Genomic DNA, 11,093 nt, shown 5'->3' with positions numbered 1-11,093 from the left:
CATTTTTGTTGTAACGAACACAAAATCACGTACGTTTTTCACAAACTCACATAAGTGATATCACAAAAATGCATAAGTTAACACAAATTTTCTTTAAGTGATCTTATAAAATTTTTGTGGAACACAAAATCATATAAATGATCTCACAAAAATGGATAAATAACACAAATTCAAGTAAATGATCTCATAAAATTTTTAACAACACAAATTCACGTAAGTTTTTCACAAACTCACATAAGTGATCTAACAAAAATGAGTAAGTTAACACAAATTTTCCATAAATGATCTCATAAAATTTTTGAGGAACACAAAATCACGTAAATTTTCATGAAATCACGTAAATGATTTAAAAAAAATTACTGTAAATAATACAAATTCGAGTAAGTCATCTCATAAAATTTTGAACAACACAAAAGCACGTAAATTTTTACAAACTAACGTATGAGATCTCACAAAAATGCGTAAGTTAACATAAATTTCCCGTAAGTGATTTGATAAAAGTTTTGAGGAACACAAAATCACGAAAATTTTCACAAAATCACACATGTGATCTCACAAAAATGCATAAGTAACACAAATTTGAGTAAGTTATTGATCAATTTATCCAATCAATTGACGAAGCTAATTGATTGGCCAATTAATTGGTTGTCGACAAGTCATGCAATCAATTGACAAATTGATTGGAGTGACGAATTCTCTCAATCGATTCACTAATCAATTTCTTTGTGAAATTTTAGACGTGTAATCAATTGTAACGTTGATTGGTTTTGGTCAAATCGTCCAATCAATTGAAAAATTGATTGGTGGTGGTCAATCAAATATTCATTCGATTGGTTATTGGAGTGACCAATTCTTCCAATCGAATGACCAATTGATTATTTTGTAAATCGATTATTTTGTAAAATTAGATGTGTAATCAATTAAAAAATTGATTGGTGGTGATCAAGCCATTCAATCAATTGGAGAATGGAGAATCGAGTAGTGGTGGTCAAGCCATCCAATCAATTGTACAATCAATTACAATGGTGTATTATTCCAATTAATTGGCAAATCAATTCGTTTGCATGGTGCTGGACCGTCATTGGAAAATGTTCAAGTTGGTGACACCCAATGTTGCTTGAAACAACAAGGACACATTAGTGGACGTCGATATATGGTGACATTCGTACAATATAATAGATAAATTGGTGATTGGATGGAAAAGAGGTTTACAACCACTTGAAAATATGAAAAAACTATGAGTTAAGGAAAAAGATGTCGCCAATGCCTTCGTTGTTGAGCCACGAGGACACTTTAAGAATATCATTCTTGTAAAAAAATAAATTTTGCAAGGTGGACTCAGAGTTTTGGACTCAATTTGGAAGAAAGAGAGAGAGTGGACTTAGAATTTCAAACTCAATTCTCATGTTTGATTCAAGGAATTTGAGGCTTAAAGAGACAATTTTAATTGAGGTATATTTTTTGAATATTTTTATTGTACATTTTATTATTTAAATTAATTTTTCTCATTTTTTAAATGAAAATTATTATTAGAGCTTATTTTATATATTAAAGGGTCTAATTGATATTTTGATAATACTTTGGGAGATAATGTAAAATGAAATTTGAAATCAAGTTTCGATGCCACATTAATTAATTTTTGAGTGATAGTTTGAGAGTTAAAAATAAAAATTTCATCAAATTCCTCCCAAACAAATTGTCAATGTCTTATCATCACCATATAACTAAACTTATATTGGGAATATAATTTTCTTAATATTATCTTTTAGTTATTTTACATTTCAAAAAGAGGGGGGGGGGAATTTAAATAAAAAAATTACAAGAATATTAAAAAATATATAAAAAATTCATTTAAAATTATCATTTTAGTCTCAAATTATTTCATGCCGGCCTTAAGTGATGAAAACCTCTCCTAATTCGATTTCTACTTACAATAATTTACAAAATGAACAATTCATATCATTCAAACGTGACACGTGATGAGCCATCAATTAAACTGGTCTCCACATTAAAGGAAGCGAGATCCTTTACCATTTCAATTTCCTTTATCTCGCCTCACTGTTGGCAATTCTACCACCCCAGCTTGGTATGGAAGCCATGTAGAGTCTGGTGCCCGATGATCATCTGGTGTATCTACTTTTTCTTCAGTGATCTCTCCTCTGTTAGAGAAATTATTCTTGTTGGTTTGATCAGTTAGAATTTGAGTAGTTGAAGTGGGTCGATGATGATGGTGAGATGAGAAATCAGTGGGACTATTTCTGAGGCTCCAATCAGGTGTTGACAATGAAGTTCGAGGAGACATTAATAATGAACACTGTTCTTGCTTCTTTCTCTTCACTCTCACCTCGGCATGCCATTGCTTTATAATGTTGGCTATTTTCTCTTCTAGTACCTTACTCTTAAATTGTGATCCCATCTGTCACCAAACAATCCATTATTATGTATTTAGGGATACATAAATTTTTTCCAGAAAATTGCACCCAGTATCCATTTATTTTAGGATAAATTATACAAATAGTCCCTATAGTTTACATGATGTGTCGATTTGGTCTCTGTTGTTTTAATTTTCACGATTTTGCTCCTTAATTTAACAGATTATGACATTTTATTACAATAAATAACGGTTGTTAAGTTTAGTGGATGGAAAGTCTACACAATGTGTCAATTTGGTCCTTGTAGTTTACACAATGTGTCGATTTGGTCCCTGTTGTTTTAATTTGCTCGATTTTGATAGGGACCAAATTGACACATTGTGTAAACTACAGGGACTAAATTGACACAGTTTGACTTTTCGCCCACCAAGCATAACAACAATTATTTATTGGACTAAAATGACACAATCTATTAAATTAAGGAGCAAAATCGAGCAAATTGAAACAAAATAGACCAAATTGATATATTGTGTAAACTACTAGAACTATTTGTATAATTTACCCATTATTTTATGTGGCTTACATTTCAGAAAAATAAATGTCTTAGCAATATATTTTGCATTCATTTTGAATTCGGTCTACACTCAACAAAAAATGAATGTTATTTTCACTCCACTATTTTATCCTAAATTTGCATTTTTGTGATAATATATATATATATATATGCCCAATTTCTAATACATTTAAAGGATTCAAGAATATGTGAATAAAATATATGCTAAATTTTTTATTTTTTTACATTTACTTTTTCTTTTCAAATATCTATCCAAATTTATTATCCAAACACAGACTAAATAAAACTTATTTTTATAACAGTAATACTACATACCCAGAAAAATTATTCTATATATATTTGTATGGACCACTATCATTTGGGTGTGGCCTAACTCCTATCAACTTTAAATCAACACCACAAACCTCATTTTTGGAATAAATTTTGAAATAAAAATTCACACTATATAGCATTATATTTTTATAATCATAATAATATATATGGATACATATGAAAAACAATATTCTACTATTTATATAGCAGAAATATTATAAATTCAAGATGAAAAAATACTCAAAAAATGCTCAAAATTTAAATGTATAGTATAAATTTAAATTTTGTATGGTGTAAGCCACACTCAAGATGAACTTGATCACATTTTTTCAAAGTCTTAGCATTTTTCTCAGTATTAATATTATTGTAAAAATATGTAACATGTTAGTAATAGTACTAGTAGTTGTAACGCCCTCAAAATAAAAGCATTAAACCCATCAATTAAGAGATTCATTAACATATGAAATAATCATATTCTTCCATTTCTTCAGAGTCTTATTACATAAGTATTACATGTTAACAACAAAAGCAAAATGCCCTACGGGCTTACAGCTTTCCAAGTTAACACTTGGTTACACAAAAAAGAGTACTAACTCATACACTTTAAGCCCTTGGCTTGTATTTACATGTAATACATCAAAAAGTAAAACGACAACATTATGTCCGCCTCTAGCCTCCCAAGCTATGTCCTTGGAGGTGGCATGCTTCCTGCACCTGAAAATGATATTCCCATATAGGGTGAGCCACAGCCCAGTAGAAATACACTAAACCAACCATGAACAATGACTAAAATATTAGCAATTGATAGATGGCCAGCACTGATACAATCACATAAATCACATATTTATGTCATACGACTTATGAGTCCAAGTTTCCTTTCATTTTCCCTTTTTCAACGGATAGGCATATAAGCACTAACCACATTATCAACAGATATGTATAACAACAATATCCACATTCTCAGATAAGCAAATAAGCTATATCCGCATTCTACAACAGATATGTATAACTACAATATCCACAGATAAGCATATAAGCTATATCCACACATCACAAAGATAAGCATATAAGCTCTATCTTCACTTCTTTAGACAAGCATATGAGCTGTATCTACGGAGTTCATCCCCTATCTTCTCCCAACACTATCCGGTTTAGAGGTACATCCCCTATCTTCCCTAAACCGCGGAGTACATCCCCCATCTCCTCCTCTACACATTACGTATACAAACACAATGGTTCTATATACAATCACTCAATACATATAGTTAATGTATTCTATCAACCGTCAAGTTCCATGACACACTTCATTGATTAGTTTCAGTTTGCCTAATCATCATGCATTGTCTACAACAATCACGACTATCCTCCACCGATAGCCCAAAGCAGTTATTTCTAAACAGAAAATAAATGCACAATGGATATTCAATCAACATTTCATTTCCTCACTCTTCACAATTAATTATCCCAATTAATTAAACAATGTAATTAGGTCAATTCCCATAATTAACATTCCAACCCTTAGGTCCCATTTTCATCAATGATTTAACATTTATTCCATTTCTCTATTCCAAACATGCATCTAGGTTTATTATGAATAAAACCCCAACTTTTGTAAAATTACACAAAAGTCCCCAAACTTTCACAAAATTACCAAACCAACCCCAACATCTCAAAATACCAAAATTTAAAGACAAAATCCATAGAGAGGAGTAGGATATCCCTACCTCGAAGTTTGAGCCAAAAAGGAGATGAAGACTCGAAGATCAACTTGCTCCAAATCCAAACTTTTTCAGATTAAAACAAAGCTCTCAATGCCCTCTATCTTTTTAACAAAGGCCCTAGGCTAGATTCACACTCTAGGGAGATCAATTCTTAGAGAAAATATAAGTGTAGAGAGAGAGAGTCTCGGATTTAGGGTTTGATCAAAAAGAGAAGGTGAAAAAGTGAAGTTCAAAATCGCTACTGTCCGCTGATATAAAACACGCTCGCTCGAGCGACCAGACACAGAATACTCTCGCTCGAGCCAAGAAACTCTTGCTCGAGCCAAAAACTCAAAAGTGCGCTCGAGCGAAGGAATGCTCGCTCGAGCCAACAACTCGAACCCTCAGGTCTGCAACCACAAGCACGCTCGAGCGACAGACCTCTCGCTCGAGCGAAGAACAAACCAGACCGCTCGAGCCAAGAAAAGCTCGCTCGAGCCAAGAAACACAACTCTCAGGTCCAGAACCAGACGCCATCGCTCGCTCGAGCGAAGCCACCCTGGCTCGACCCACCAGACACAACTCAACTCTCGCTCGAGCGACAAACTCCTCGCTCGAGCGAAGGTCCAAAAATCTGGGCAGCAACACTAGGCTCCCAAACACAACCAACCTGTAACAAACCTGCCCAACACATCCTATAGCTCAAATACGAAGAAAAAGGATGCAAACAAGATAATAAACAACTACCAACATCCACGGACACATGTCCGGATCACTGGTCAACAAGGGTAAAACCCGGGATCGCTATAACCTCCCCCCCTTAAAGAATTTCGTCCCCGAAATTAAGCACAAGTTTTTCAAAAACAAGTTCTTCTCCATTTTAAACAATGTTACACTTTAACACTCAACATTTCGACCCATTACCGGTCACCCCCTCCCTTAAACAAGAGGCATTTCACAATATGTAAACAACATATGTACTTTCAATATGCATCAACATTATGCGTTATCTTTCCAATTTCAACAATATAATCAACATATATAATGTCACATTCAACTTCCATATGAGGCAAGTTCCAAAACATACTTTCAATAAACCAAACATTTTCAATGTTTCACAACTTAAGACATATATAAAAGCTCTTAAGTTCAACAAGATGCAAAATTTAAATACAAGATCACATAACAACAAACAAGTCCGGATATTTCTCTCGGACTTCCAACTCACGTTCCCAAGTGGCTTCCTCCACTCCGTGATGTTTCCACAAGACTTTCACCAAAGGAATGGTCTTGCCACGCAGGACCTGATCCCGCCTATCCAAGACCCGAACCGGTCTCTCCTCATACGAGGCATCCTCATCTACCTCTAAATCGGTCCAATCCAATACATGTGATGGATCTGGCTCATACTTCCGAAGCATACTCACATGAAACACGTCATGCACTCTGGACAACTGCGGCGGTAAGGCTAACCGATAAGCAACCTCACCAATCCTCTCAAGGATCTCAAAAGGACCAATAAACCGAGGGGATAACTTCCCACTCTTCCCAAACCTCATCAAACCTCGCCTAGGTGATATCTTCAGAAAGACATGATCACCTACCTCAAACGCCAAAGGCCTCCTCCTACGGTCGGCATAACTCTTTTGTCGACTCTGGGCTGTAACAAGCCTCCTACGGATAAGCTCAACTTTCTCCGTCGTCTCCCTAACCAACTCCGGACCCAACAAAGGTGCATCACCCACCTCAGCCCAACAAACTGGAGACCTACACGGTCGGCCATACAAGGCCTCAAACGGTGCCATACCGATGCTAGACTGAAAACTGTTGTTGTAGGCAAACTCTACCAAAGGCAAGTGCCTCTCCCACGTCCCACTGAAGTCCAGGACACAACCTCGAAGCATATCCTCGAGGATCTGAATAGTACGCTCGGACTGCCCGTCAGTCTGAGGATGATAAGCCGTACTAAAGGTCAACTTAGTACCCAAAGCACTCTGCAAACTCAGCCACAACCTAGCAGTAAAACGAGGATCTCTATCTGAGATGATCGTCACTGGGACCCCGTGCAATCTCACTACGTCCCGAATATACAAATCGGCAAGATGATCCACCGAATCTTTCACGCGCATAGGAATAAAGTGCGCCGACTTAGTCAACCGGTCTACAACCACCCAAATAGCATCACTACCCCGTTGAGTCCTCGAAAGACCTACAACGAAGTCCATAGTGACATGCTCCTACTTCCACTCGGCAATAGGCAAGGGTTGCAACAAACCCGCTGGCCTCTGATGCTCGGCCTTCACTTGCTGGCAAGTAAGGCACTTCGATACGAAACCGCCACATCTCTCTTCATACCCCGCCACCAAAACTGGCGACCCAAATCCTGATACATCATAGTACCTCCCGGATGCACCGCAAGGCGCGAATGATGAAACTCTCGGAGTACTTCCTCTCGGCAAGACTCCGGTACAAACAAACGGTCTCGGTATCTCACACTCAGGTCGGGATACACCGTCAAACCCTTCTCAACTTTCCCACTGGAGATCTTCTCTCGGAGGGATTCTACCTCAAGGTCACCTCTCTGTGCCTCTAACACTCTAATCACAAGTGTAGGCTGCGCAACAACAGAAAACAAGGCCGCAGCCCCAACAGATTCGCCCAGTAGCAAATCGAGCTCACCAAGTGCTCCCAACATCTCCCATTCCCGGATGGCTATACAAGCTACATTACTAATGGATTTCCTACTAAGGGCATCGGCCACAACATTGGCCTTTCCCGGATGATAGTGCAACTCAAAATCATAATCCTCGATGAACTCCATCCACCTCCTCTGCCTCAAATTCAAGTCTTTCTATGTAAACAGATACTTCAAACTCTTGTGGTCCGAGAACACCTCGAACTTCTCACCATAAAGGTAGTGCCTCCAGATTTTCAAGGCAAAGATCACAGCCGCTAACTCTAGGTCGTGTGTGGGGTAATTCTTCTCGTGTATTTTCAACTGACGTGAGCCATAAGCTACCACTTTCCCTTCTTGCATTAACACACAACCCAAACCCTCTCGTGAGGCATCACAATAAACCGCATAACCCAACCCTCTCTCCGGAATAATCAACACCGGAGCGGTGGTCAATCTAACTTTCAGCTCTTGGAACGACTTTTCACAAGTCTCACTCCACACAAACTTGACTCCCTTCCGAGTCAGTCTAGTCAACGGTGACGCTAACCTGGAGAAATCTTTCACAAACCGACGGTAATACCCAGCTAATCCCAGAAAACTGCGGATCTCAAACACACTCTTAGGCTGTGCCCAATCTTGCACTGCCTCAACCTTGGATGTATCAACAGACACCCCTTCCCCGGATACCACGTGGCCTAAGAATTTGACTTCCCTCAGCCATAACTCACACTTCCCAAACTTGGCATACAGCCTATGGGCTCTAAGCAACTCAAGCACCACTCTCAAGTGTTCCTCGTGCTCCTCCTCTGAAGGCGAATAGATAAGGATGTCGTCCACAAAGACGACCACAAATCGATCTAAGAACTCCCGGAAAATTCGGTTCATCAAGTCCATAAAGACTGCCGGTGCATTGGTAAGCCCAAATGGCATCACCAGAAACTCATAATGGCCATACCGCGTACGGAATGCCGTTTTCGAAATATCCCCTTCTCTGACCCTCAACTGGTGGTAACCCGATCTCAAGTCTATCTTAGAGAAACAACGGGAACCCTTCAACTGGTCAAACAAATCATCTATACGGGGCATAGGATACTTATTCTTAACCGTAGCCCGATTCAACTTCCGGTAGTCAATGCACAATCTCAAGGCACCATCTTTCTTTTTAACAAAGAGGGCCGGTGCTCCCCACGGCGAAACACTAGGGCGAACAAAGCCCTTATCGAGCAATTCCTGGAGCTGAACTTTCAACTCAACCAACTCTGCTGGAGCAAAACGATAAGGTGCCATAGAAATCGGCGCCGTGTCGGGCACTAAATCAATAGAGAACTCTATCTCTCGGTAAGGTGCCAAACTAACAAGATCTTCGGGAAAGACATCCGAATACTCACAAACCACCCTTGGCAACACAATCTGTGTCTCATCACACTCACTACTCTCAAAGCTAGCAAGTAGACTACTAAGCTCACTTCGTCCTCGCGAATCATACCCCGGTGGCAAAACACTACCAACCCGGTCTCCCAAGAAATGGAACCACTCCCCGCTCAAGGTACATAACGTGACCCTCTGGCGGTAGCAATCAATAACAGCCCGGTATGACGATAGCCAGTCCATACCCAAAATAACATCAAAACCCTTCATAGGCATGACAACAAACAGAAAAGGAAGCCTATAGTCGGCGACCTCTATATCACATCCTCTAACACCCTGTTTCAGAACCAACTCACCACCCAAAGGCGATACCACACAAATAGGAGATGCTAACTGTGCTAACTCCAATTCCAAAACAGATGCAAATGCAGCAGATACAAAAGAATGAGATGCACCCGTGTCTATCAACACATTAGCAACCGAGTTGCAAAACAGAAAAGTACCTCTCACTACTGATGGAGCCGGTACTAAATCCTGCGCGGTAACAGCATACACGCGCCCCGTAGGCCCCTGGTCTACCTGCTCACCTCTCGGAGCAAAAGACTGCTGCACAGATTGGGATGACGAAGCTCCCGGATTGGCCCTCGAGACCTGCACAGACTGAGCTGGCTGAAAACCCTGCGTCTGCCTAGAACCAGACGCTCCCGAAGTGGCACTCAACTGCGGGCAAAACCTCTTCAGGTGCCCAGGCTGTCCACACTGATAACAAGACAAGGGCTGCCCCCTGCCCGAACTCTGACTCTGCGGTCTAGCTGAAGAAGAAGCAGCTCTCTGACCCCCACCCTTCTGCGGGCAAACAGAAACCTTGTGACCCAGCTGGCCACACTTGTAACAGGTGAAATCCCCCTGACCACCTCTCCCGGAGCCTGCACTCGACACTGGGAAGGTCGATCTAGCAACACCACCCTGCGACTGCTGAGGGTTAGAACCCCTCTGCCTCTTGCCATCACCCTGACCATCTTGGCTCCTCTTGGAACCTCTCTGCCCCTCATCCTCCTCCTGCATCATGAGCTCCATATGAGCTGCAGCGTCCACTAGGTGTCTATACTCTCGGATGTAAGATCCACCAACTCTCAGCTTGAGGCCCCGCCTCAACTTCCGCTCAAACTCATAGCAACGGCGTTCCTCAGACGCCACCAGTTCAAGTGTAAACCTGGACAAACTAGTAAAGGTAGCCTCAAACTCGGCCACTGACAAGCCCTGCTGATTAAGCCGGCTAAACTGATCCCTCAGCTTCTCCCTAGCTGCTGCAGACAAAAACCTCTCCTGAAAAGCATTTATAAACGCCTCCCAAGTACCACCAACACGAGCCTTCTCGTACTTCCACCATTGACCCGCATCTCCCTTCAGTTGGAAGGATGCCAAGGTCACTTTCAGTGCTCCGTCCTTGATGCCAAGCATCTCGAGCGTCTTACTCATTTGCTCTAGCCACTCATCAGCCTTCAGTGGCTCCTTCGGATCCCCGATAAACTCATCTGGATTAGACCGGAAGAACTCCCTCTTCAAGAAAGAAGGCCCTGCCTCAGCGGCCTGATTCCCAGCTCTAAGAATACCCAAAGCTCCTGCTATCTCTCTGGCCAAGGCACCCATGGCCTGCTGACCCACTGGCTCGGCCACATTGGCCTGACCAACTCCCTCCTGCACTGCCGAAACCTCACCCTGTAACGGTACTTCCTGCCTCGCAGGTCTACCACGCCTAGCACCTCTTCCTCGTCCTGACATCCTAATAAAGGTAACACAGAACATTAGCACGTTCACAAATGTGCCGAAACTAAACACTCACGTCCTAATGCATGGACAACTGTAATTCACTCCACATAAGCACATAAACACATAAGCACTTACGAATTTCATTTCCGGATAATGATAGTCCCGAGGCGTTACTAGAGTTCCGGTTAGAAGCAGCATTGATCAAGTGCTTTTCCAACAAGACTCCCAGAAACCCAAGGATCCAATCAACATCCTAGAAATTAAATCCCATACCCACATAGTCACATAAGCATGTTATCAAGTAAGCACATAGCATATGA

The 11,093-nt window shown here is 40.6% G+C and overlaps 1 pseudogene across 1 annotated transcript in view; it reads right to left on the bottom strand.

The window, feature by feature from the left end:
• Positions 1–1,733: 1,733 nt before the first annotated feature.
• Positions 1,734–11,093, bottom strand: part of LOC114302121 (MLO-like protein 3) — a 31,066-nt pseudogene continuing 21,706 nt past the window's right edge. The window contains exon 14 of the transcript XR_014341467.1: positions 1,734–2,416. The product of XR_014341467.1 is annotated as an MLO-like protein 3 (transcript). The remainder of the gene's footprint in view (positions 2,417–11,093) is intronic.

The sequence above is a fragment of the Camellia sinensis genome, chromosome 10 (assembly GCF_055761805.1).
Source record: "Camellia sinensis isolate YWXY chromosome 10, ASM5576180v1, whole genome shotgun sequence".
NCBI lineage: Eukaryota > Viridiplantae > Streptophyta > Magnoliopsida > Ericales > Theaceae > Camellia > Camellia sinensis.
The sequence above is the reverse complement of the archived record's forward strand: the minus strand, read 5'-3'. Positions and strand labels throughout refer to the sequence as shown.